The 26,251-nt window shown below is 41.9% G+C and overlaps 1 protein-coding gene across 16 annotated transcripts in view; it reads right to left on the reverse strand.

Moving 5' to 3' along the window:
• Positions 1-26,251, reverse strand: part of FBRSL1 (fibrosin like 1) — a 546,044-nt gene that overhangs the window by 264,426 nt on the left and 255,367 nt on the right. The window lies entirely within an intron of this gene.

A 26,251-nucleotide genomic window follows, 5' to 3' on the forward strand; every position in this document is an offset into this window, starting at 1 on the left:
TGTTATTGCAGGACTACATACATTACACATGCCTTTTGCTCCACCAGTTGTGCCTTGGCAACACAGAACTCACGCTCTTTTTAAAGGTCAGTCTTTAATCATGCAGCTGTACAGCTGTTAACTGTAATGGTGCACAGAAGGTCCACAGTGTTCTCCAATGCAAGTAAATAGCAGCCAAAACTAAATATTTCAGAGTTCCAGATAAATTATCTTCGTCCATACCCACTGGGCTACAGTCCAGTAAAGTCTGTTTCAACTTGAATTTAATGCAAGACCCTACACTGGCTTTTTCAGCATGTCTTTAAAGCTCACAGGTACTTGCCAAAGACGACTGCTCGCCTGCATTCCCCACACGATAATTTCCAAGGCTTCTAGTATAGATCACTCCATAAATGTATTTTTCAGTGCTACAAGGCAAGATTCTGATCTCAGTCATGCTGGTGTAAATCTATTATAATTTCATAATCTAGCCTTTAGCAGTTTTAATTTCTAAGAATGCCACTGGGGTATATTTACTTCCTATTTTCTACAGCCTGTTAGGTGAGAATTATAGTCATGTTGTCCAAAGCACACTCTAATCTTATATGCATCCATTAGTGGCTTAAGAAAAATAATCAGACTGTCCAATCAGCCTAACAGATAATGCACAGGCCATCATTTACATGTTATCCCTTTCTGCAATATTGTGATTTCCACTTGGCCCCAGGGTAATACACTATCGGTATTAGCAATTTTCCTTGTAAATTAATCAGAACCACCTAGCAAATAATTACAAACTTCTCTTCCAAATCTATTATCTTCAAGTTTAAATGTGGGCAGATGGTAGGCCTTAGGGCACGTTTTATTCCAGGTATGGAATTAATTGATGATTTCTCACATTATAAACAGAGAACTTCGAATTATTGTTGAACCTCTAATTTTTTCCCTCTCATCCTGTTAATGTTCATGCTAGGTAAATGTCTGGCAGCAATGAAAGGTGCATTTTAAATACTTGGCTAATTTCGATTCAGGTATGGGAATCATAAGCTTCCTTCTCACTAGCAGACTGATATTCAAATCTTCTCTGTAATACTCATCCTCTGATGGGTAAGAATTAATTTATTCCTCAGGCTGCCTGCCCTTGAGTGGAGTTGGACACTTTTCTAAATAGGACTATGACATGCACAGTAGTTTCAGAATATAAATAGTCTAAGTACAAGACATTTGGGTTTGAAAATCAATTTTTCTTTCAAATTGATACCCTGGAGCTGAGAACTGATTACTCATTAATTAATTAAGCTTTCAATGAGCACAGGATCTTTGGGAGCCCAGACAAGGCGGGGGGAAGCTCCTGGAACACCTGGTCCAACGCATACATGGAATATCTAACCTTCGTGATTTAGAAGGCCTTTCTCAGAAAGCCAACGAACTGAGATACCATCACCTTTAAAACCAGTATGTAAAGACAGGTTCATGCAAAAGGCTCCCCTCACCTGTTCAATGGGTTCTGAATCTCAGGCTTAGACATCCAGGGCCCTGGGAAGTCTCCATTCAATTTGAACACCCACCTATTATGGAGTTGCACAAGTACCAAGGCTTGCCTCGAAGGCAACAGCGCTGTACTACATCATTTAAAGCCATCAGATCAATTAAAACAGTTTTGTAATTAAGAATGTATTTCATGCTCAATACCTTTTCCTCAGAACAGTGTGGTACTTGCCATTCTTTACTCCTCATAAAATAGGAGTATACCAAAAATAAAACCACTGTCTATAGCCTAGGCTTTCAGCATCAGTGCTATTGTCAGTGTAGAGATATCTACCGTATCTTCAATAAAATGAATGTGAGCTGATCACAGGCAGACAGGGTCCAGTATGGACACAGAATTACTTTATTTTTAAACATTATTATTTGTCTTACTCTATGCAGAGATGTAAGATATAAATAAATACCTCTTTATAAATCACAGCCATACAACAGAGCACTGGGAGTTTAATTCATTGCTTCCTTCCTTTATTATTTTTCTTTATGACTTCCTCATTCGGAACTTCTCCTCTTCCATCACTCACATGAGTAAAAACAAGCTTATGCAATCATACATCACATCTCCCTCTCTTTCCTGGAAGGAGGGGGAGGAAACCAGCTCAAAACAATTGAAACCATCAGAGAGATTTTCTCAGCTGAGACAAGTGACAAACGTGCAGCCGGCACAGCGTCCCTCTTGCTATCATCTCCCTAAGACAATCTATCAGCAGTGCACATGGAAATCCTAAATCCATGCTACAGCCAAGGAAAACCCCAGGAAAATAGCTATTAAAGAACATTTGTTCTTAGCCATTCTCAAGAACCATGTGGGTACTAATATAAAGCCGGGCTAATAGAGATGGTATGAACGGAAAGCTTTGTTCTTGCTTTTGACTTGAGGAATGCCTATTCTTTGTCAGCAATTCATGGTCAGTGAAATGAAATCAGAACAACTAACTGGGTAAAAGACAAAAAGACAAACAGCTTTTAATAATGTATAAAGTTGATCACAGTGCATTCCCAAGACTGAGATCCAATGCCAATATCTAGCAAACAAACCATTATGATTGCATTAATAGAAGATGCCTGATGCACAAGGAACGTGATTAATTTTAAACAAATAACTTCACTGGCCAAGGTTCTCAGAAGCAATGAATCACTTTGAACATCCACCCTTTCCCCTACCCCTGTCTACAACTTCAGATACTTTTAAGAGAAGCCTTGCTTTCAGAATATAAAGCTTATCTTGAAGTATCTAGAGCTGTAGGTGAAGGGAGGAGGTGTTTGGCGTTCAAAATTGCTACTGGTAGCAAAAATGACAAGTTTTCTTTGAAAACAGCAGGCACTGAGTCCAACGGGAAGGATACTACAGAAGTACACACGTTAAGCTGCACAAAGCAAGAGTCTAAAGTTGCACGACCAGGCAAACTGGCCGTTACAGTGAGAGTGGTGATGATCCTGTGATGGGAAATGTGGTCTTAACTAATTACTTACCAAGCTGACTACGTATCCTAAGGGGCTGGAGGCAGGATGTATAAAGAGCTGGAAGTTTAAGAAGCAGGCAAGCAAGAAGATCAAGCTTTCCATAGACTGAATTCAACTTCCTTGAACAGGAAAATCTGATTTTGTTTATCTAAGTAAGGAAGCTTCTATTCTCTCTCTTGGCCTCTTCACTGATCAGAACTGTTTAGGTAATGCTTGGAAAGGGAAAGAAACCATATATAACGAGAAACCATGAACTGCATTCCCTCAGCAACACATTAAGCTCTTTGAAGACAAACAGGAGTTCTTAGTAATACTTTTTTAAATAAAAAAGGAGGATGGATGCAACTTAATTCCATAATTTAAGGGTTAATTATATGCATGATAAAAATAAGTTTTATGTTTTACTGTGCACACCCAATCCCTATAATCTAGTCATAAATAAAAGTGCTTGTGATAAGGAAAGCTGCAGGCAGGAGAGCAACTCACCATCTTTAATGGGCAGTTATATGACATGCTGCTAGTACATTGGCAGTAAATCAGCAGAAACATCTTTTATAGAGTTCTAGTTTTTATGATGTCATTAACTTTCCTCCTTATACTTAAGGGATAATGAAATAAAGTCATGAGGAGGGATCAAAGGATGAGCCCGAACTGTGTAGTTTGAAACAGCCGCAGGGGAATCAGTTTTGCCCACACTTTCCTGCAGACATTTTGATGGCAGAGAGGAGTGAAGAGTGGAGGAGGCAAGACAGACCACAAAACTTTTGGCAAACCCTGAATAGCACACATATTAATGACCTGTTTTATGAGAGGAGTTCTTTAAGCAATATTCCTGTGGCTTCAAAACACTGCAATTTAGCGATAATTTAAATACACAAGGTGGTGGGATCAACACCATGTTCAAAGAAACGGCAAGACAGGCTGCAACATTAGCACATCCATATTGGAAAGATGCCAGGTACAACAACATCATCTCATCCTCTCGTGTAATTAGAAACACTGAGCAGGATGGTGATCGATAGGGCAATGCACAGCATAGAATAACCAGTGGACACCATTAAACTAAGGCAGTAGCACTGGCAAGTTATGACAGTTATGAACCGTTCAGGTCAAGTCAAGCATCAATCTAACACAAATGGAAGAAAGTGTTGCCAGCAAATCTGTATCTAATTAAAAAAAATTAAAGTAAACCTCCCCCTGCCTAGCAGCAGTCACTGTGATGAAAATTATTCCCATAGTGTACCTATGAGACAAGACTTAAAAAGCAGGATGAAGCTTCCCGGTTTTGCTGATGTCTAGAAGCAGCTTTCAAGGGGATCCCTGAAGGGGACTGGCTCTAGACTTCCTTTCGACAGTACATCATATATGAAAAATAAATAGAACCAATATGGGGTGGGTGTCAGAGCACACTTTTGAGCAACACCTACAACAGGTCTGTAAGTAACAGATTACGTCAACACACATTAGCTACTATTTATAACTCACAATGCTGTTCAAGTCACAGCCTAGTTTGCATAGAAAACCAAGAAACTCTCTTATATCTTCAAAGCTCTACAGAAAGAGCATTTCTTCCATCCCAAGGAATGGTATCCTATTAAGGCACAAGGGTAACATGTTTTTTTTCAGTATCACAGAGCATTTGTCTTACGTATTAGCTTAGACTTGAACAGGAAATGCCATTTGTTCAACACCTCATGACTGTTTACAGTTGCAGACTTCAGATGTGATCCAAAACCCTGTGAAGCGCAGAGCCTGCATGGCCTGCAACGAGGAACTGGAGGATGCCTTCAGACAGCAAAGCATGACAGCTTCCTGAGTTTGGGTGAGCATTCACTCCATTTGCTCACCTGAGTGATTTCAGAGTAACATCTGCTAGATTTGGCCCAGACAAGACCCCATGCTAAGTCTAGGTTAAAACTACTGCTAGCAGCTTACTGAGGGCAAATAAAATTTTAAAAATGCCATTACTACTAAAGCACTGAGAGCTCCAATTCCATAAAATGATGTAATCTAAAAATTGGTAGGGGAAACAACATCTTGACTTTCTGATCATTCTTTACTGTTTATTGTACTCTCATCTATCCATTAAAGAGGAAATTTTGTGTATTCCCACTGAAGGAAGATACCCAGTGTTGGCTGCTTCTTAACATGCAAATTCTATGCAGCCTGGGTCTCCTCCTCCTTGCAGCCCAATGTTTTCTTTCACTTGTTTTGCATAACTCTGTTTAGCAGGTTTTGCCATGGAAATGAAGATGGAGAAGTTAATTAGCCCATCTTAGGGATTTGCACGAGCATGGGGGAAGCTCTAGGTCAGCACACCTGTCTGCAAACACAGTGGTCAATTAGCATGAAGAACATTTATCAACAAGGGCTGTTACATTTTCCACAAGCAACCTTTCAGCAAAACACTAGCCATGCTGTATAACAAGGATCAGTCACGTAGTTAAGATTCTGGAGGCCACTCTGCCCAAGTATCACACAGCTCGCAGCAAAGTACCGACTCCACTCATCTTCCCATTCAAATTGGAACTGTCTTTTGTCTGATATATGGACACAGCAGTGCAATGGAAGAGTAACCCATCCTGTCTGCCATGGAATAATAATGGCTATGTCAATGTGCCTGTCGATCTCCTGCCTGCAGATCTCTCATGTGCTCCCCATCCTTGCAACTGCAGCTACGTTGAAAGTTCAACCCTGACAAGGCAGTATTAGAGATGAAGACGGAGGGAGGGGAGGGAATGGAGGAGCTAATTGTATGCACTGCAACTCTTCCTAAAAATAAGAAACTGAGTTATCACAGTGTTTCTTATGGGGCTTTATGCATTCAAACTTCTCTAAATGAGGGACTATACCATGCATTGTGCATCGCCATATAAATGATTGTATACCATTACCTAAAATTGAACTAAGTCTGTTCAACCTACCCTGCACTCCAATTTGTCACAGAAACAGTTTTCCTGGCCCATTCACATAATGAATGTGGATATGAAGTTAACGCCAAGGAAGATAAGCACCCTCAGGGTTATTTAAGCCTACCCTTCTCTGTCATTCCCTGCATTATTTCTTAGGCAGCATTATATAGGAGTTAAAAAAAAAAAGCAGAAGGGGAAACAGGGTAGTGGCACATCATCCAGATCTGATGCCATCATTTGCAGTGACCTTGCTGGCTGAAAAATATTTTACGGTTACCTATTCCACAATCCATCAGGATCAATCTTAAAATTTGTTTTGTTTTCAGGGAAGATACTGAAGGACATACTGTACAGGTACATTTTATCAGGCTAATGTCTCTCCTGTTCTTACAGAAAACTTCTCAAATTCTTCATGTTCATCCAGTGAAGTATGAAATACATATCAGGTTCCACCAAGCAACAAGTCATTTTTCAGAAGCTCAGCACTTTGTTAGGGAACTCTGGATGAAGTCCTGTCCAACTGAAAGGAAAGGCTCAGATCCCACTAATATCAGTCAGGTGAGAATTTAACTCTTTTTAATTGCCCTTTCTAGCTTAAACACAGTCATAAGAGCAATAAGAAGGTAAAGCAAATCAGCTTCTACATTATGACTCCAGCAGGCTCACAGAGGAATCCCTGTTCAGCCAACTTCCAGCTGTCATTGAAGCCCGTGATCATACCCAACCAAGAAACGTTGACTACGCTGTAAAATTTTGCAAGGTTCTTCATCACATCAACAGCAGCAGTGCACATGTGCTGGATCAAGTCTGTACTTGGAAGACACCAGCAGGATCAAGGTGCCTTGAAATGCAAGACTTGTAAACTGGGAGGTTAAAAGCAGCATTAGAGAATTAGGTGTCCAATTCCCACTGAGAACTAGTGGTAATTAGTATCTACAATAATACAAAGGCCCATGCAATTAGTATGCAAAGATGCTTGTGCAGAAGGCAGGCTGACTGAGATTTAATTTTTAGGGTTTCCACAGAGATTTTATTTGCGACCTAACACTTGATTTTACCTTCAATATTCCACTATATCCCACCTACCCTATCCTTACAGCACAAGCCAGCAAGATTGCAAAACAGGGCTTATCTACAGCGAGCACTTCTCTGCTATCGAGCCTGTAATGTCCCTCAATTTAAATTGCAATGGTTTCTTCTTTGAAGGATTGCTAAGTGGCAAGAACAAAACCTATGACTGTCAGGCTCTAAGCATCACGATTTCTTATGGCTTTACAGCAGAACATTAAGACAGGATGAAGAATTAGCTGTGTCAAGGAGAAAATTTGCTACTGTCAAATTTGTTTAGTTATTCGGAGTTACAAATATGATTTGCTGCTACCAAAAAATCAACTAGGCTGTATTAAAAGTGTAATTTGATACCTGGCTATAAATCTCTTTAATAAAGGTGTGGTGGAAATGATGTTATCCATATATGAAGATTAATCTCTATTTAAATATATATAAATTCAGTAAGCTGAACGATGCTGAAGCAGAGAGAGGCTTCTTCTAAAGCGCGATGTTGCTTTGTTACTCCTGGTAAATGCTAATTCTTTTTGCTGCCCGTTTGGTTGTACTTTACATTTAACCACACAGTTTTGTTTATTATTCTCACTCTGAACTTTCACGGCATCCCTTTCATCAGTTAAATTCCCCCTTTTGAAACAAACATCTATTTGAACAAAAACAGTCTTTAAAAAAAAAAAAAAAAAAGAATCAAAGCATTTTTAGTGAAATGAAGTTTTCTGGACTGAATTACCCAGCCTACACCATAGCATGCTCAGCCACTGGAAATTATTTAGAAACAACCGAAGGATAGGGCCAAAGGCCCGAGGCCTTTATCTGGGCCAGATGATTGATGTGCTGTGGGCCCCGCTGTGGTTAACAGCGATTTTTATCTGTTGCTAGCAGCAACAGTCAGGGGCGCAGCGTGAGGCCAGCAGCCGGCCGCGGCGCTGCAGCAGGCCCGCACACAGGGACACACAAATAGTCTTTTCAGCCGGACAGGTCTCGTGGGGGGGCTTTGACATAAAGGGCCCTTTGGAAAGGCTGGAATTGTCAGCCCTTTGATGGCCGCATGCTGGGCCATTAGCTTCTGTTACTAATTTGCGGTGCATGCGAGAGGGCAGATCCACGGGAACACCTGCGAGCGGCTCGGGTGCATTGTGGGACGGGTTTTGTAGGGGGAGCCAAGGAATAAAGGACGAGGCATAACCCTTCCATCTAAAGGGCAGATGACACAGGCTATTATCGTTCCCAGCCATCAAAAGGACGGCTCTGAAGTAACATCAAGACGCCTAACTCAAACCTGGAAAAGCAAAGAAACTGGAGAAATTCAGAGTTAATAAGGGGCCATCTGTAACACAATGTGCCGGGCTTCTGCAGGAGCTTTTCGGGGAGAGGTAACCTTACACATTGGGATACCCAAGAGGAACAGGCGGGATTCAAGGATAAACCATCACCTGTGCTTGTACTGATTCCAAAATTCCCTGTCTCCTCGAGCCGCTGTGTGCAAAATATAAAAATATAACAGGGAGAAAATAATATTGAAGATGAAGATGTTCATGGCAGATGCCAGTCCCAGACAGAAGTGGAAGAAATGCCATTTTTAACTGTTGGGGTAACTTAAACCCATGGATTCCTGCACTCCGAACAATATTGCATTTTTCCACCAGCAGATCCCATAGACCATTAAAGCCTTCACACAACTGGGCCTGTCAACACACCCTGAAGGTCTCCCCGCCCCATGCATGAGTTAACTGAGGCACAGCAAACAGCACGCCCGAGATCGCAGAGCAAGATTATAGGAGTGCTGGGAATACAACACAGACCTTCTGTCTCCTCCTCCTGGCTTTGAACACAAAACCACGCTTCCTTTGTTGGTTAACATTCAGGATGCCGAAATTATAAGCATTCAAGGCTGCAACTTTAAAGATTAATATAAAAGCAACTTTTGTATTACATTTGTGGAAGCAACCAGAAAAGTACATATTGTAAAATAATCTGCAAGTCGTACTACTGTAGGCCACTTCAGTGGCTAATGAACATGTTAACTTTCAGGCTGAGTTTCACTGGAAAGCAATTTTTCCAACCAAATTATAAAGTCTACTTGAGTAAAGGAATCATTTACAACTCTCATGGCATCATGGTGTCACAAAAATACCACTCCAACAAAGTTAAATAGGCGTCAGAGACCACCACAATATCCAAACAAATCTGACCCCAACTCCAGTCAGAATGAAGAAAGCTCACTGTGGTAGACAAGCCTGCACTGACGCTGAAGATGCACTTTTATCGAAGAAAATTTCTGTAAAATGTGGTCTGCACAGTCTGTATTCATGCTACAGCAGCGCTCAGAGGCAGGAGCCAGAAACACGGCCCCACCGCATCAAGCTACTGGTTTTCAGCCCTGGGACATCAGACCTCTGGCTTTGCTGAGCATTTCTTAAATGAGCTGTAAAAAGGTAGCTAAGAAAAGCAAGCCTGTGGTCAAGATGGCCTTAAATTCAAAATATAAAGCTCTACACCTTTAGTGGCATTTCTCTTAGGGTGTTTGCAAATTGGAAGAGGTTGAAAACCACTAGCAAGACTCTTAGGTGAAGTATGAGAGAAACCTATTGTTGTAAAGGAGGTTTGAGTAAAAGGGCAACAGACTTTGACCAAACTGAAACCCAAAAAATATTAAAAACACATTATTGCAAGTCTGAAATCAGAAAATACCAACAGCAAGGCTATATGAAGTTCTGGCTTCTCACAATGCAACTTTAATTACGTGTCCCTCCTACCTGTGCTTCCAGCTTTACAGCAATTGAACACATTTAAATGCCTGAAAACTCCAATTCAAGAGATCTTGATCAAGCCATCGTAAGCTTATTTTCAATGACATGTTTGCCTTAGGTTTCACAACCCCTGATAAGAATTCATTTCTTTTAAAGCAAATTCTGACAAAATCAATCAACTTGAGAAGGTACTGGTGAGTGAAAACACCCCTCTCAGTAAAGCTGCAAACCACAGCCACGCTGTGGTCCTGCTAAGCCAGCAAAGACCCACTCCCTCTATATACTGGGCTTTCTTGGGATTCTTGGGACTTCCTACTGCTGTCATTGACAGAGATGAAAAAAAAAATCCTACTGTTCTCTCACCCATTGTCCAAGGCCAGTGAGGTAAAGAGCTACCTGAACAGAATATGTACAAGGATGTTTGCCCAAGGCAAAGACAGATCAGAGATAAGGTTTTGATCAGATCAGGTGTAAAATATCCATGAGGTGAAGCAGAAACTACTCCTATTGAGGATCTTTCTTTCACACACCATTCCTCAAGTAAAACAAAGCAAAAAGCCTCCAAATCCCTCCCTCCTTGCCCCTAAAAAACTCTAGATAAAATCAGTAGGTGCCAAACGTGTTGCTCAGACGATGAATCCTTTGCACACCTCATAGATTATGATCCCTCCCACTGGCCCCGCACCCAAGAGCTGGCAGGCAGCCCCCGCAGCAGCTTTGTTTCTGCACATTTCAACATTACTCAACCTCTTCACGCAATCATCTTCTACTCACTTTCCCCAGCTGTCCAGTATAGCAATGAAGAAAATTGATGTGAAACTGCAAACTGCCCTTCTAATTTTTCTTTCCCTTTTGAGAACCTGCCCTCCTCTTTGATCTTTCCCTACGAGCCTGTTTTGATTGCTGACCCAACCACCTGAACAGAAACTTTAAAGCACAAGTGACTGACGCATAGCGTGTCATAGCACTTTGGGCTAACAAGATGGGTAGCGTGTGGACACTTTAGTTAAAAACACACCAAACCCCTTCTTCCTAAACACCAGATTAATCTGAAGTTCATTTGTATTGCTCTTCATGCATGTTTGAACACATACAACTTCATTTAAATTACATTGCCTAAAACAACTTCCACTATTTTTCTCATTCAATGCTGCAGTAATACTGGAAGCTTTTGAGGAACTGATTTCCTTTATATTTGCAAGACTATTCAAATTTCAGCATTCAGTTCCAAAAGGCAACTATCACATCAATCCTGCCAACCCAACAGCTCAGTGGCCATCATTCAACTGAGGAACTCAACAGAAACACTTTCCAAAAATCCCTGGGTTGGTTTGCTGTTCCTCCCCTTCCCCGAAGACACTTTAAAGCCCACTGAGTTTACAGATGCAGTGGGGCCTGACAGGCTACGCTGCCCGCAATACTTGTGCTCTCTGCACCAACCACAGTGAAGCCCATCGGCGATGCAGAGACGAATTGTCAGCTTGTGCTAACAACCTTCAGATAAAACGATTAACTTTACATTGATCATTGGCCATCATACAAATAAAATCACTGAAATAAAACACTGCTGCAGAATCAATTTCTTTTGGTTTTGATAATGATTGCCTTGGCTTTTATTTCCCACATAAATGCCTATTTTTTTTCATATATGTATCAAGAGCCCACCATACTGCAGCAACATAACAGATTTGTGTGTTCATCTTGTTTAGTGTCTACTAAGGATTTCTATATGGTGCCCCTCATCCTGCAGACCTAGCCCAGCTCCCCAGGCCTTCTGCCTTTCTGCTTAGGTCCTTGGTCTCTGTTCCAGTGTCTGATGAAGGAAATAACACAAAGAATTTAAGAAGAAACATTATGAGGAAAGAAAAAGAAACAAAGGCCTTTCTTCTATGGAACTATCGTAATTTCCTTGAAATATTAACCAGTTCTTACCCCACCTTCTCATATGGCACCAGATGCAGTGTGTGGGGAAACAGCCCCTTTAATTCCCTCCTTTCCAATGCTCTAAATAGGATCCATAAACAGCATACTTATAATGAAGCTGATTCTGGCATGCCTGAACAAGTCCTACTTGTTAAGGAAAATAGTTGAAGAAAAATGTACTGTGAGAGATATCACTGTTTGTTTGTTCTGAAATGCAAATATGCATATAAGGACACAATATATTCTTAAAAATAATAAAAGTCTTAAATAGCTGCCCCAAAATAATGCAGCCAAGCTTGAGAAAAAGATGTAGCTACGAAAGTCATAATTATTTAGCAGTAGGACTAATCCAAAGAGACTGGTTGGAAAGAGAAAAAGAAAGAAAACAAGGAAAGTGATAAACACATGAGACTGCAGCATTTGGTTTCAAAGCAGGCCAGGTGGCTTCCTTGGCACTTTGGCAGCAGAGAATATTTCAGACTCTCAGCACTTTCTGAAGGCAGAGAAGGTGCCTGCCCCAGCCACAGCCTGCTGGGTCGTCGCAGGTTCAGAGCTGATGCTCGCTATCCTGTAAAAGCAGCTGTACTTTCCCCGCTAATGGCTAGATTCAGATGCAACTGCAGAGATCTCCATACTACCATGCTGCTTTGCAAATCTGGGCAATAATTAATGTTACTGCAGGTTAACCTAATTAGGTATCTGATACTCCAGTTCTTCTAGGCATCACACAACTCCAGGTGGGTGAGACTCTTCCGAGCCGGGATGTGCCTCTGGCCGGACTGAGCAGTGCCTAGCACTGCGGGAGTGTCGCCAGGACACCAGAGACCAGGGCACAAGGGAGATGCCATCAGACACTTGGTTCTGCAGCTTCTCGGTGACATGTTCTGTTGTTGTTGGAGCTGATGACTCCTAGTCCTTTCTAATGCCAGTGCTATGTTGCTTTGCCCTCTGAGTTTCAGCTTACACTCCACAGGATCACAGCCCTTGGAGTACACTCTGGGTTGCAGGCTTTCCTAGACCAGCAAATAATTTTGGGTATGGTCAGTCCCTGTTGCTTCCAGGTGATACAAACAGGAAAAGTCACTGACCTGGAGTTATCCAAGGCAAAGGGCTGGGAAGAAGAAGGGGAAAGAAAACGAAGGAAAAAAAATTATACATAGAAAATTGTTCACTTTGTGGGTACTGTTTTAAGAACGAAATACTTTCTTCTAGCCCCCTCAGGTGATCTCCATCCCACATCCTCCAAACAGGCACAATATACTGCAGGAATGATCTTCACAAGGTCTGACATTTGAGGAAGGGCAGCAGTTTAGCCACCTCCTCAGTGTTCTGCACAACAATTAGTAGGAGCTTCATCGCTATACATCAAAGATGTGTTCTTGCCTTGGATAAGATTTCATAGGAACTCTTAAAAGGGAGGCGTTAAATACATTTCTCAGGAAAAACAGCGTAACAACAACAAAACCTCAAAAAAAACCAAACCACAAGAAACCAACCACACACGCACACATACAAGCTTCCAGACATTTAATTACAAAATATATGCGTATGACAGACATCAACAAGCCTACAGGAAGATTCCTGCTTCAGTATTCAATGCAGCCTCAATAAATATTTCAAGGTTCCAAATGGATGCTTTGCAATAGCTCAGTTTCCATTTGCACAAGTGCCAGAAGGAAGAATTCAACACAGGCTTAAAGCAAAACCAGAGTATTTTCCTGTAAAACTTTAATTGGGAAACTGACACTATATAATCTGTACATCATTGCCTCCGAGCTGTTGTTAAAAAATTAAAGCTGTATCAAAAGAACTGCTTTGTTAAATTAACACGTTATGCATACCAGACATAATCTGCACCAGGAAAGGAAATAGCTTTGAGTCAAAAATGCACTGATTGTTATGGTTGTCATTGACAGAGGCTGAGCCAAGCCATGTAAGCAGACAAAAGCATCTTACATGCCTCCTGTACAGACACATGCCTTTACGAACACGTAGGCTTCATTTCAAAACCTGAACAAAAGCAACAGACAGGCAGGATTTCATTACGGTGATTGTTACAGCTACAAATCACACATCAGATCGTGTGAATTCAGTATGGAGTTTTGACGATGTGGAGGTACAGGGCGAGGCTGAGCTGCCAGAGCCCTGCCGCCGAGCCCACCTTTGCTTTTATTCCAAGGCCGGCAACGAGGAAGGGGTTAGAGCCCCCAGGGCTAGTGTGATGGCCCCGATGGGTGTGAGGGCTCTGGACTGGCCATGGGAGCCTCTTGCCCATGGGTCTAAGACATCCCAGCCCCTTGCTCCAGCAGGGAGGCACTGCCTTGCCCACGCTTGCTCGGCAGCATCCGCAGGATGTCAGCCACTGCCAGGACGGGGACCTGCAGCATGGGGAGCTGGACTGCAAGCTGCGGCTGGGGGACAGAAGCCGAGGGGCCTGGTTTGAGGATAGACATGGTGAGACAGGGACATGGAACAAGCAGCACAGAGCTCCTTATACTCTAGGCACAACACACAGAAATCAGGTGGACCTTCTGTTCAGAACTACCTTACCTATTGCAGTAAACACTCAGTAAAACACCCTCCATCTGTACATCTTAATGTACAAAGGAGACGAGTACCACTACCCCATTTTAAGGCTAAAGAAACTCAGGCACTGAGGCTCAGAGCAACCTGCCCAAGGCCTCTTTGAAAATACTAATTTAAAACCTCATTTACTCAAGGTCTCTCTCTGAAGCTTGTCCATTCTAATCCTGAGGTTTGCTCAGCAAATATGACAAAAATAAAGTGCTCTAAGCAGTCCAAGGATATGACTACCTTCTCTGTTTTAACCTTTGTAAGCCCATGCTACAGCCACCATCATTTTGGTTTCAGATTAGTCCAGGCTCAAACAGGCTACGTTTTGAAAAGTGACTCGTCACTTTGCATGCCCAAACTCCTGACAATGTGACAGCCTCTAAGAGGCCAAGTTTTCTAAAAAGACAGAGCATGCTCCCTTGGAAAAGACTCGTTCCTCTCATATGTTTCAAGTTGTTTACCTCTGAATTTGAAGTGCCAAAGTAATATTGGAAGATCTGAACTACAACGTTTCCTCAACAAGATTTTACAGCTTTGCACGCGACAGTCTGTTAGCTTCATTCTGTGCACCGAGAGTCTAAGGCACTCCTGTGGTCTGCAGTGGTGAAGACGGGTTAACAGTTTTGAGGCTTTTAAGATAAGCAAAATTTCCCTTGACGTTGTAAACTCTTCAGGTGGTTAGAGACAACAGTTTCTGCTTTTTTGATGTCTTCTCAGAAAAGAGCTCACATAATTTTATCAGTCTCTGGGGTGACCATCAGATAACCAAGCTATTCCTGTCTGAACCACTCAATGCATCTCCCCCTTCCTGTCACTGGCAATCCACAAGACAACCAGGGGATTCGAGCTAACCACACAGCTCACAACTTAACTGATTAAGTAGGTGGGAACTGATGCCAGCTCAGCTCAAAGTGTCTTTCTCTGCTAACCAGAAGCCAGCCGCAAGCTGTAGAGGGGAATGACCACAGATAACACACTGATACCGAAACCGTTTGGTGAAGTTGCAGCTTCCTGTTCGAGTGCTCTCACAATCTCTTAGAAATGAATCTTCAGCAGGAAACTGGCTGCAGTTATACAGGCTCTCAAAGTTGTCATGTGGCGTGTATTACCGACTCTTGTTTTCAAGGGACCATTTATTACTCTCTCCCGCCCCCTTCCCCAGCTCTCTAGAAATGAATCGAATTAGGTTTCATTTCAGAGAACAGCAGGTCCTTAGGAGGAGGGAAGGAGGCTTAGAAGAAGTCTGTGACCACCCTCCACCTGTTACAACTGGATGCCTGCCAGTTACACAGTGCTTAGTGGCCTTGGGCATCTTCACTGTGATATCCTAATCTTCATGCTTCAAGATCTTTTTCTCTTAAACCAGTGTGCTGCTTGGCCTAGATGCTATTAAGCAGCTTTGGAAGAGCAACATTAATACAGTGGGGAAAATGTGTTCTGCAAACTGGAAGAGGAGGTTTGATTTAACTTCGATCACGAGCCTTACAATCATGCTTGTGTCAACATCTGCTTGTATTTTGCTAGGAAGAATGCTTACAGAGAAAAGCCTTCTAAATGACTGATTTTGAGAACAAATTTTGAATCTTTGGTTCGTTACAAGTATCCCATTAAGTTTAACTTCTCAGCTGTTGCTGCCCAGAGTCTGAAGGTCCTAGTCCTTACCCAGAGAAGTCAGGAACAAATTTCCCCCACTGACACCATTCCGTGTCCTTAACTAGGTGGCAGAAAGAAGAGCACGTGCCTTTGGTCACACAATGGGAAATCACTTTTGGAGTTCTAATAGCTGTCGTAATGATCTGATGATATATGGAAATCAGTTCACCAAGAATAATTTTGAAGAAAAGCAATATTAAACCATATTCTGCAACTGAAGGTAAGGTGAAACCCCACAGACAACAGTTATGTTTTTACTTGCTCAGCTCTAGCTATTTGTAGAGTGGATGTGATACAAGGCAAAATAAAGCGGTTAACCACTGCAGTTCACGGCAGAGTTTCATCAATCTATTAATACAGGTATACATTTTACCTACCTCAATGTAACAATTTTTTCCTTTGGTAATTACCAACTGGTCTGAGTACGATGCTGCATGAGTTAGAAGTGCACACAATGCAGTCTATACCACCCTTCATCTACAGCAGTCTAATTACTACAATATGCCCAAAAATCATCCTGCTTTGATTAGCTGATTTCAAAGGTAGCATGAACTATTCCAACATCTAGTATGACCCTGTCCAGAAAACCTGAGAACCATACCCAATAGCTTCTGAATCAAACCCAAAACTTCTTTTTGCTTACAGATAGCAAAGTACTAGTCTAGAAAATGGAACTGAGGTTTGCAAACACCTAGCATCTACACAGCCCTAACACGTTTCTCAAAGACTGCCAACGTCATGAGACTTTCTGGAGAACACATGTGGTGAATTAATCAGACAAGAAAATTCCTCAGAATACTGCAGATCTAGGCTGAAAGTGTTAAGGCATACAAAGCCTTATCCATCATATAGCACAGAGCTAGACAGTAAAGGTATGAATTAGGCCACATTCCTGTAGAAACCACTGCAGACGTGTCCACAGTGATGTAACTCTACACTGATTTTCCATCACTCTGGTTGCAAAACTCTGAATATTCACAACCAGTAGCATAGCAATGCATCTGGAAAGAATCTATAGATAAAGCAGTTAATTCCGTTAAAACCTAGATGTGATACCGTTTGAGTGTGTAACTAAACAGCATCATGTAAGGACCACTAGTGCTTGCTAGATTTTTTTTTTTGAGACACATACTAACACCGTAATCAAAAGCAATTTTGAGCTCAAAACTGACCTCAAGGTTACAAGACTCTACGGCAGACTGTTCTCTTTCATTGGAAGCACATTGTATAGCCAATACATTAGCACGTACACACCGGATGGACCACAGGGCTAATTAAAAAGCAGGTTTGGTGGTTGTATCTGTTCCAAGAGGGGGTTAGTAAACCAACCTTTAAAAAAAGTAATGAAACTGAAGGTGCTAGAGAAGCAGACAATTCCCACAAAACCAAACCAGAGCTCAGAGTGATGAACAGTTGTTTTACGCAACCTCAATGCCTTTGAGTTCCTGACCTGAGATGAGCTGAAAAATGAGAGAACAGCTACAACCACTTGAAAACTGAGCTGAAGCACTGGGTATTCTGAACTGGAAGTTAAAAATTTCTCCATGAAATTACTCTCACTGATCAACGGTTTTTAAAACAAGACTTATAATGACCAACTTTTGGGTACTGCAATGCCTGAATTTCAGAATTACACCACTGCCTTCCTAAAGCCATTTAATAAAACAGAGCTGATGAAAAAGCAGAGAGTACTTGGCCTTACCAGTTGCCAAATGGTATTGCAAAGGTCTCCCACCCCGCATGATTCGTATCTCACGCACAACAGGTTCTTTCACATTTCTGCCCTTGCCCTACATCCCCCAGCTTTCTAGAATTGCAGCTGGTCCTTTTGCATCATGTAAGGAGCAGTGTCTTACGGTTTCATTTATGTATTTGCCATGAAAAGGAGAAAGGACACCTTTCTAAAACGTTACCAGCAAGTCATGGTGACTGGGGCTGGTGTCGACCATAAGGAACTGTGACGCTGAAACACTAAGGTGGAGGGGAAGTGAAAACCTGACCCTGTGTAAGAAACTGACTCTGTGTAAGAAACTGACCCTGTCTAAGAAACATTTCACAAGGCTGACCTGGGTTTCCATCTGAACGCCTCTCTTCCAGCAAAGCAAGCGCTGCAGATAAGAAATCCAGTCTCTTCAGCAACGATTTTACTTCTGCAGCAAGAGCTTCACCATTCCTAGAGAGGCAGCCCAGGAACCCTGGGCTCCTCCCTGAACCACGTTCTTAGAGCAGTAAGCATGGTGCCACTTTTCTGTTCTCTCACCCCTCGGGAATGGAGGAGAGCTGCTTTTCCACTGCAGATGCAACTACGTGCCCCAGTATATTCACATTTTAGCAACCATCTATATTGCAGCCAGGCTAAAACATGAAGCGAGAACAAGAGAAACCTCAGCCTACAGTAGATTTCCCCCCCATCTGCAGTTTTCGCAGCAGAGCCACCACACCTTCACAGCAGGTTACCAAAAGCTTTCTTTGGTGTGAGATCTGACTGAGGATTGCATCTGTTGTTTTGTTAAAGTTGCATCTTTGTCTTCTGTTAGGACAGGGAAGAAACTGAAGATCTCTCTCTAGCATTTAATAACATATCCCAGTTAAAAAAAAAAAAAAGGACACAAGGAAAAAATGCAAGCGATGAAACTGAGTAACGACCACCAACCTACAGGAAACCTTCCTTGCACTCTGCATCTGCAGTGACTAGTTTTATCACCAACCCAAATAACTTACCCTCTCTAGACTAGTTTATTTCATTGCAGTTTAACACAGGGAAAACCATTTTGGGACTGATAAGCAATCAATCCCTGAGTGTAAGTACAACAGGGTACTCCACTGAGCTGCACAATTAAATATTTTAAATCTTAAAATGCTTTAAGGTGATGGACGGTGTTCTCTAATGCCAATAACACCCACAACGTTGATGCCCTTGATCCCTTTTTCCTCGTTCTCTCTTGTTCACCTACTATTAAGGCCAACAAAACATGTTGTTCCTCTTTTACTTCTACAAGAGCATTCTGAGTTAGCGGTGCTGTTATTTCCTCTGCTGCTCCCCTTACACTCTGTGGTTTTGGGTGCAGGTTTCTGCAAGGGCATATTGAGATATGAGATAAAACAAGAGAGCGTGAACCCCTGGTTCCCCCCCTTCCCGTGAATTCCCTCTGAGGAACCTACCACAGCACCCCGCACAACAAACACCAACATGCTCCGGCAGCCCTCAGAAATGGGCTATTTTCACCCCTTCTCTAGTTCTAAACCCCTAAGCACTGCCAATTCTCACTGCACAAGACTATTAGAGAATTAAAGAAAAATCAAAAGCAAATCCCCCAAGAGGCCCCACACTTAACCCCTGTTCACTGTGCTCATCAGGTAAGTAGACCTGATTCTAATCAACTGCCTGTTTTAATCACTTTTTGTTGGTTTTGGTAAAGGGAAAGGAAATAAAGTTAAAACAAGGCAATGGATTGAAAGGAAAGAGAGCCATGAGAGCAAATAACAATGTGAAAACAGCTGAGACAGACAAGCAAATACCTTGTCCTATTACACAAAGAAAGCTACAGCATATATATGACACAACTGCCTCAGGACAGTCTTAATCAAAAAGGTCCAGAAATAAAGACCAGATATTCTCAAAATCCTTTGCCTTTCCTCTTCAGCAGGATGTAATCCTTTCCAGGCTGGTGAATTCAAGATGGATTTAGGACAACTCTTCATTTGGCTGCAAGGCCAGTGACAGTGAGGTTATCCTACCCCAAAAGCCAAGGAGCACTGGGAATTTCGGGGGATGTGTCTGTATAACAATAGCATCTTTCTAGTCAGATTAGAGATCTGTTCCCCACCACCGCCCCGAGCCAAGCTGAGGGCAATGGCAGGGGAGATTAAAAACATGGGCAAAAATCACACAGAAGTCACATGCCCCATCCCTCAAGGGGCTCGCAAGGGCTGGCGGTGTCAGCTGGCTGCACCTCCCCTGCAGCTGGGGGGTTATGGAGATCAGCATCATCCGTCCCGCTCCGGCTGAAGGGACAAAGGGGCACTGCTGCCGGCACGGCTGCGCCGGGAGCCTCCTAGGCAGCCCCTCTGCCAAGGCCACTGGTTCAGGCAGACTGAAATTCTGCCAGAGAGGGCCTTTGTGCTTACTCATGGCTGTGGAGATGAGTGAAAATTTATGGGACTTTTCATCCTAATTAAAAGCAGAGGTCATCTAAGAAGAAACAGACTTTCAGAAAAGGGAACTTCTAAAGGAAAATGTGTTGTAAGGAAGTTCATGGACTTCAGTATTTGTAAAGCTGAAGTATGTCATTTATTTATGTTTGTACTTCTGCTTACTCTTTTCATGGGACATTTCAAAAACTCTCAAGAGCTCCCACGGATCTGGAATAATATATGCACTAATTACTCAACAGCATTTCAGCTCATGGGTTATGGGACAGCCTCCGGAGTCAAGGGGCCAGCTCCTCAGCTGGCTTACAGCAACCTGGCTCCATCCCACACAGCACTCAGAGCAAACAAACTCTTTATTTATTCAGTGAACTCAGCTTGTCCAGGTGAATTCCAACATGGGGATAGTTCTTGTAAAGTGAGGCTATTTAGGAACAGCAGAAGCTAAAGACTTTCGATTGGCACCCACCATTATATTCCTGGCTCTCTAAAATTCCTGCTTAGAGGAAGAGCTCCTTTCAAAATTATTTATGTTTCCATTACATATTATTACTTTTCTATTTTTCTTAAATCCTTTGTGCTGTCATTGCTCTTACAGGCCACATCACTTTTTATAGTCCCTTTTTCTTTTCTCTTTCTAACTATCTGTCTTCAAAGAAGACAGAGCATTGCTTCACCTGAAGGGGACCTATCTGCCATTCTTTTTCTTGTCCAGAAGAAAAAGACAATTATAATCCCTCTTTTATACTTGGCATCATGGCAGAACGAGATTGATACTTATTTTGGAATTATTACTCCCCTATTTATAAATCTTGTCCAGAAAGTCTTGCTCATGTTGCCAGCCCACAGGCACACTCTTGTAGGAAATACATATTAAATTCACTTTTATCATTTAACTTTGGCTCCAGCTCAAGGAGTTTTAGATTCATAACAAGAGTCCTGTTTCCAATATTGATTTTTGGCAAGGAAAAATGTTAATTTATCAGACGTCCTAAAATACAATGAATTTTCCAGCCCAGCTAAGAAATGTTACCTACCTACAGAGGGGAGATTTTTCATTAGTATATGACAGATCAGTACATGGAGAAACCCCATTAGTTACAATTCATGTTTGCCTCTGGTCACTGAGCATGCTTCCACATCCAAGAGCTGAAGCACATGCAAGAATTCCCAACCAGAAGTATTGTATGCTTCATAGCAATCATTTTGTTGATCTTTATGTAGAAATTAATCCTTCTCAGGACATCAGTTTCTCCATGGCAATCTCCATGGCAAGGTATATTATGATCATCTGGGGTCTTGGATCATGCTCCATGTAGGAAGTGCTACTGACTTAAACTCTGTACAGAAAAGATGCTGTTGAAGGTGCTTGTCCAAGTCTGACAATTTGGTCCCCAGCCTAAGAGCACAAGAGCATCCTTGAAGCACAGAGCAGATCAGGGGAATGCTGCTGGCGCGATCTTCAGCAGCTTGTGTAACCGTTACACTGAAACAGTGAACCTGCCTGTGAACGCACTGAGGATTTCTGGCGTGGGAACAGCCTCCTTAGCGGGGACCATCTGCTTCAGGGTTTCACAGAACTGCATTGAACTGGCACAAAACTAGAACAGGCCATGAAGAGAACTTTACAGGGTATACGAGGGTATATAAACCAGCAAAGAGTCACCAGTTCCTAGGCTGACGATCACCTAGCACTTTGCAGTCATTCATCTCTGTCCTCCTTCCCACTCAGCTCGTTGTGCTGGACACTACCTCCATGCTGTAAATCAGGTGAATTATAGCTCAGTACTTGCTGACCTGAGCTAAAGAGATCTGAGTGGGGTAAGGTGGTCATGGGCAGCTGTGTTGGGTACAGTAACATCAAGCGCACAGCACAGGAGAGGAGTCCTGGAAGGCTGTAAAGATCATCACCAGCAACTGGAAAGCCAGTTCCAAAAATCAACAACATCATTTGAGAGAAACAGTCAAGAAGGAGCAGACTGGGGTACAGGCAGATGGTGCAGCAGGGCTCAGGGTGCTCAAAGCCCACCCAGTGCTTGCCTGTATCACCTCAGGTTCCAGCTTCATCTGAGTAATGAGACAATCGCTCTCAGGCTACGTCATCAAGCAGAAGGAAAGAAGGTTGCAGATAGCACTGAGTTGACTGGATGACCCAAGCGTCTCTGCAAGCCTTATGGTGTTTTGCACGTTTCTTTCTATCCATGAGCTGCAGTCTAAGCTGAGACACTGGTTTCCGGCGCTCAACAAGGAAGATGTAAAATCAACAGAATTTGATGAGCTGCCAGGGATTTGACTAGGCTGCAAAGACTTTGATATTTTACAGAAGCTCAGAATAAAAATCAGCTGCCGCTGTTGCCAAGAGTATGTTACTGTTTTGATTTTAAAAAAAATATTTCCAAGAACAAATAAAACCAAAGACATCTCATCCTCCTGTACTTTTGTTCCAAGGTACACTCAGACAGGTTGGTCCACTGGCTATCCATTTGCCATATGCTTTCAAGTGTATTCTTTTATTCACTCACACATTTTAGCCCCTTCCATTTCAGAAGAGGAACAGCTGCAGAGATGCTCTATAAATAAACTACATAATTTACTGGAAGAGGTTTTTTGTTTATTTTTTTAAGCTACCACATATTCCCAGTTCTATCCTCTTCTGTGCTCTCTACAAAACTGAGTCAAGTTCAACCGCAGCTTGGGTTTGTCTGTATGATGTGCTCAACCTTATAAACAATTGCACCTTTTTAGCCACTAATAACAAACTGTATATACCGATTTTATGCTCATTGTAACTACTTTCTAACTATGTTAGGTCCTAAATTGACTTAACTATCAGAAATAAATTTCAAAAATGGTCCGCAGGGTGGATATATATCAGTGATAAACAGAAACACCAACATAATGCTAATTTCTAATTCTCTGCATATTTTTTAACAAATCAGTGCATTTTCAGGTAGACAGGCCTCTCATCCTGTTACCAAAATGAAAATCTGTTTTGTCTGCTCAGAGGACAGACAGACCTTTCTGACTAAAATCACTAATCTCATTTGTGTGTGCAGGAAGTGTGACAAATGGCTGGAGTAGTTTATCACACGTATGTAACCATCGAGTCATAAAGGGAATAAGATATTAACCTCCATAAACAAACCAGCATTCTATTTCTCAGCACAGCGGAAGTATACATTTAATAAGATAAGGATATGAAACACATGCCACTGATGAGATAAGGAGCTTGCAGAAACAGTACAGACATAGATATGTCTCGTGTTATGTGAGTAAAAGTAAACGCCATTCAAAACTTCATTTTGGGAAATAGATTTATAAGAAATTTTGTGTGGGGTATCTACAGATAGACTGTGAAACTATGTGCCAAGTCACTGTTAATGATATTTTTGAGGCTACAATTTAAATCTAGGTGCAGCTGAAGTTAACCAGAGGTTATGTGGTAACTTCAATGAGACCAGAATTTCAGAGTTATTTCAAGATCTGTCCTTATTTAGGCACTTAATGTTCCATGGGAAGCCTGAAGTCAATGAAGTTGTTGGAACATTCAACACTCAGGAGTTACTATGTAGACACTTGCATTTAGTTTCCTTCTTAACTCTAGCTCCAGAGTCTGTACCTTATATACGAGTGGTTGGCTGAGGTTTTCAACATCAGCCTGCCCTGACTGCACGGACAGGCCTCCCTTGCCCTCTCTCTGAGGCCCAGCTGGATGAGCTGAACCTTGGATTGAGATTTTTCATACCGGATTACTACTACAGGTTTTAAGTCCTCTTTTTGCAAATGCACATTTCCTTAAAAAGTGCATTTTCTACACATGTTTCTGAAAGCAAACATCTCTGCAAGGACGGCTGAAGCAAGCAAATGGCGAAGCGTGCAGATTCAAAATGAGCTAATTAAAAATGAACATGCACAAAATAGTTTGTGGTATTTAAACAGCTGCTTATGAAACCCACTACAAGAACGTCACCGAGTAACGATATATATCATCGTTCCGCAAGTGACAGTCTTCCACAACACAAGCGCAGATATCAGGAGGAGCACTCAATACAAGAATGGTGCCTCCATCATGCCTCCTGCTAGCGCTATTTTTTATCATGCTTTCACTGTGTCTGGCAAACAAACCTATTTCATGTAAACAGGGGCAGAGCCAAAATACTGACTTAGTGTTTCATATACAGCTGCTTTCATGACAAAATGAAAACTGTTACAAGATACTATGGACAACCCCTGGTTTGGGGCCAGTTGTCTTGAACCGGTGGTTTGAACATCTCCCTGCCACCTGGGAGAATCAGCTTCCAATGCAGGTTTGGGCCAGCGAGGTCTGGCAGTGCTGGAAGTGATAGTCTCTGCCTTATGCTAAATCAATTTAGAGCAGCATCGGAGTCTTAAGGGAAATGGTCAGCCTCAACAGCTGGTACATGGTGAGGCAGAAGGCAGTTTAATAGGGAAAATGACAACCCATAAGGAAAAGCAACCCCAGCTCACACTACTCATGATCTCAAAATACTGCTTTGGCACGCAGAAAGCTCTTACCTCCCTTGAGAAGTTACGGGTTGGCTAAATAAAAGAACCTTGTCCCCACACAGGCACAGAGAAGGAGCTAGAAATTTTCTCAACATCATTTCTCTGGGAAACAAAAGTAAATTTCTTAACAGCCATCAACAGAGCAAAACAGTCCTGTGATTTATTTGCCTTGAGACTCTAAAAAGAATTCTTTGGCTTTTTTCCATTAAGATTTCACAACCTATGTTATAGCCAGTGGGAAATTGTTTAATTCCCAAACCATGCCCTCAGTCATAAAATCTGTGAAGATGATTCATTATTATTTATGTGGTGCCATGGGCACGCATGGCATGTTACAGACAAATAGAACATACAGCATCTGTCTTTAGAAGCTTAGGTGAATCCAACTGTTCATGTGTATGGGAAGCAGCACTCAGCTGGTCCTAGAGCAAACACTCCTCATCACTCAATGAATTAAGTAATGATACTTACCTGGGATGTTGGAAAGATTTAGACGGGATACTTAGGAGACGTGTCATTACTCTCTAAAAATTTGTGACATTATTTCATTAAAACTTTAAGACTTTTCAAGTAATTTGTTATTTTGTAATGGCTTTATGATTAAAATGTACTTAGTCTCATATTATGAATTTCTGATAATACGTATGATAGCATGTGACAGTGTCGCTATGACATCAGACCATAAATTCTGCACTGCCTAGCAATTTCTTCTCTGTGCGCACAGCACCAGGTAGGAGCTCACAGGTTCCATCACACAACTCTAAACACACAACATAAATTATTGAAAGAAAATATGATGTGATTATTGCAAAAAAAAAGTGTACAAGGTCTCCACATCAACTTCCTGAAGTACATAAAATCCACCCTTGTTCTGGTCTATGAAAAGTGAGCAGTTATAGCTCTTGGTAAGAAACAGAGTTTGGGGCCATACACCTAGAAGGCAAAAATTTATCATGGCAGAGGTCATGAAAACAGCAATTACCATCAATAAGTGTAGTCAGAAATTGTTAGCTGGACTGAGACATTCTTGTTCAGATTTGCATACAAGATTAGCAAATGCCTTCATCTACAACCTTTGCACTAGCAATGAGAGTATACATGACTTACTGGCTGAACAACTAGGGTATCATAACAGATATCTACACACCATACATTTGCTATGAGAGTCAGATGATGAGGGTCAGCAATGTGATTCCAGGAATTTTCATGTTGACATTGCTAAGCCACTCACACCCTCTCCTATTTCCTTATTAATAGATACAATAAGGTCTATGTGCCTGCCTTTTTGGACAGCTGAGCAGCAAAGGTACCCAAAATACATAATAATACCACCCCTACTTGAAGAAATGTCATTATTGCCCATACAAATAAGGTATATACATGTGAACAGAAATGGTCAATCCAACATCACTGTTACATTGCACACACATGCAGACGTGTCCTGGCCCTGTAACACCAGCCCTAGAACACTGGTACCTGTGGCACTCCTGAGAAGAAAACACCAGCAACACCCTCCTCTGAAAACAAGGGAGCTTGTTTTATAACTCAGAGCTTGTAAATAAGAGAACATTGACTTTTTTTGTTCACACTGTTGAGGGTCACAATTCTTCTTAAAATGGAGTAATTTTGTCTTTGATTCTTGTATTTAACGCACAAATGAAAACCTGTATGGGGGAGGAAGGAGAGGAGAGAAGCATCTCCCACTGG

This window comes from Nyctibius grandis, chromosome 14 (genome assembly GCF_013368605.1).
Source record: "Nyctibius grandis isolate bNycGra1 chromosome 14, bNycGra1.pri, whole genome shotgun sequence".
In the NCBI taxonomy this organism is placed as follows: domain Eukaryota; kingdom Metazoa; phylum Chordata; class Aves; order Nyctibiiformes; family Nyctibiidae; genus Nyctibius; species Nyctibius grandis.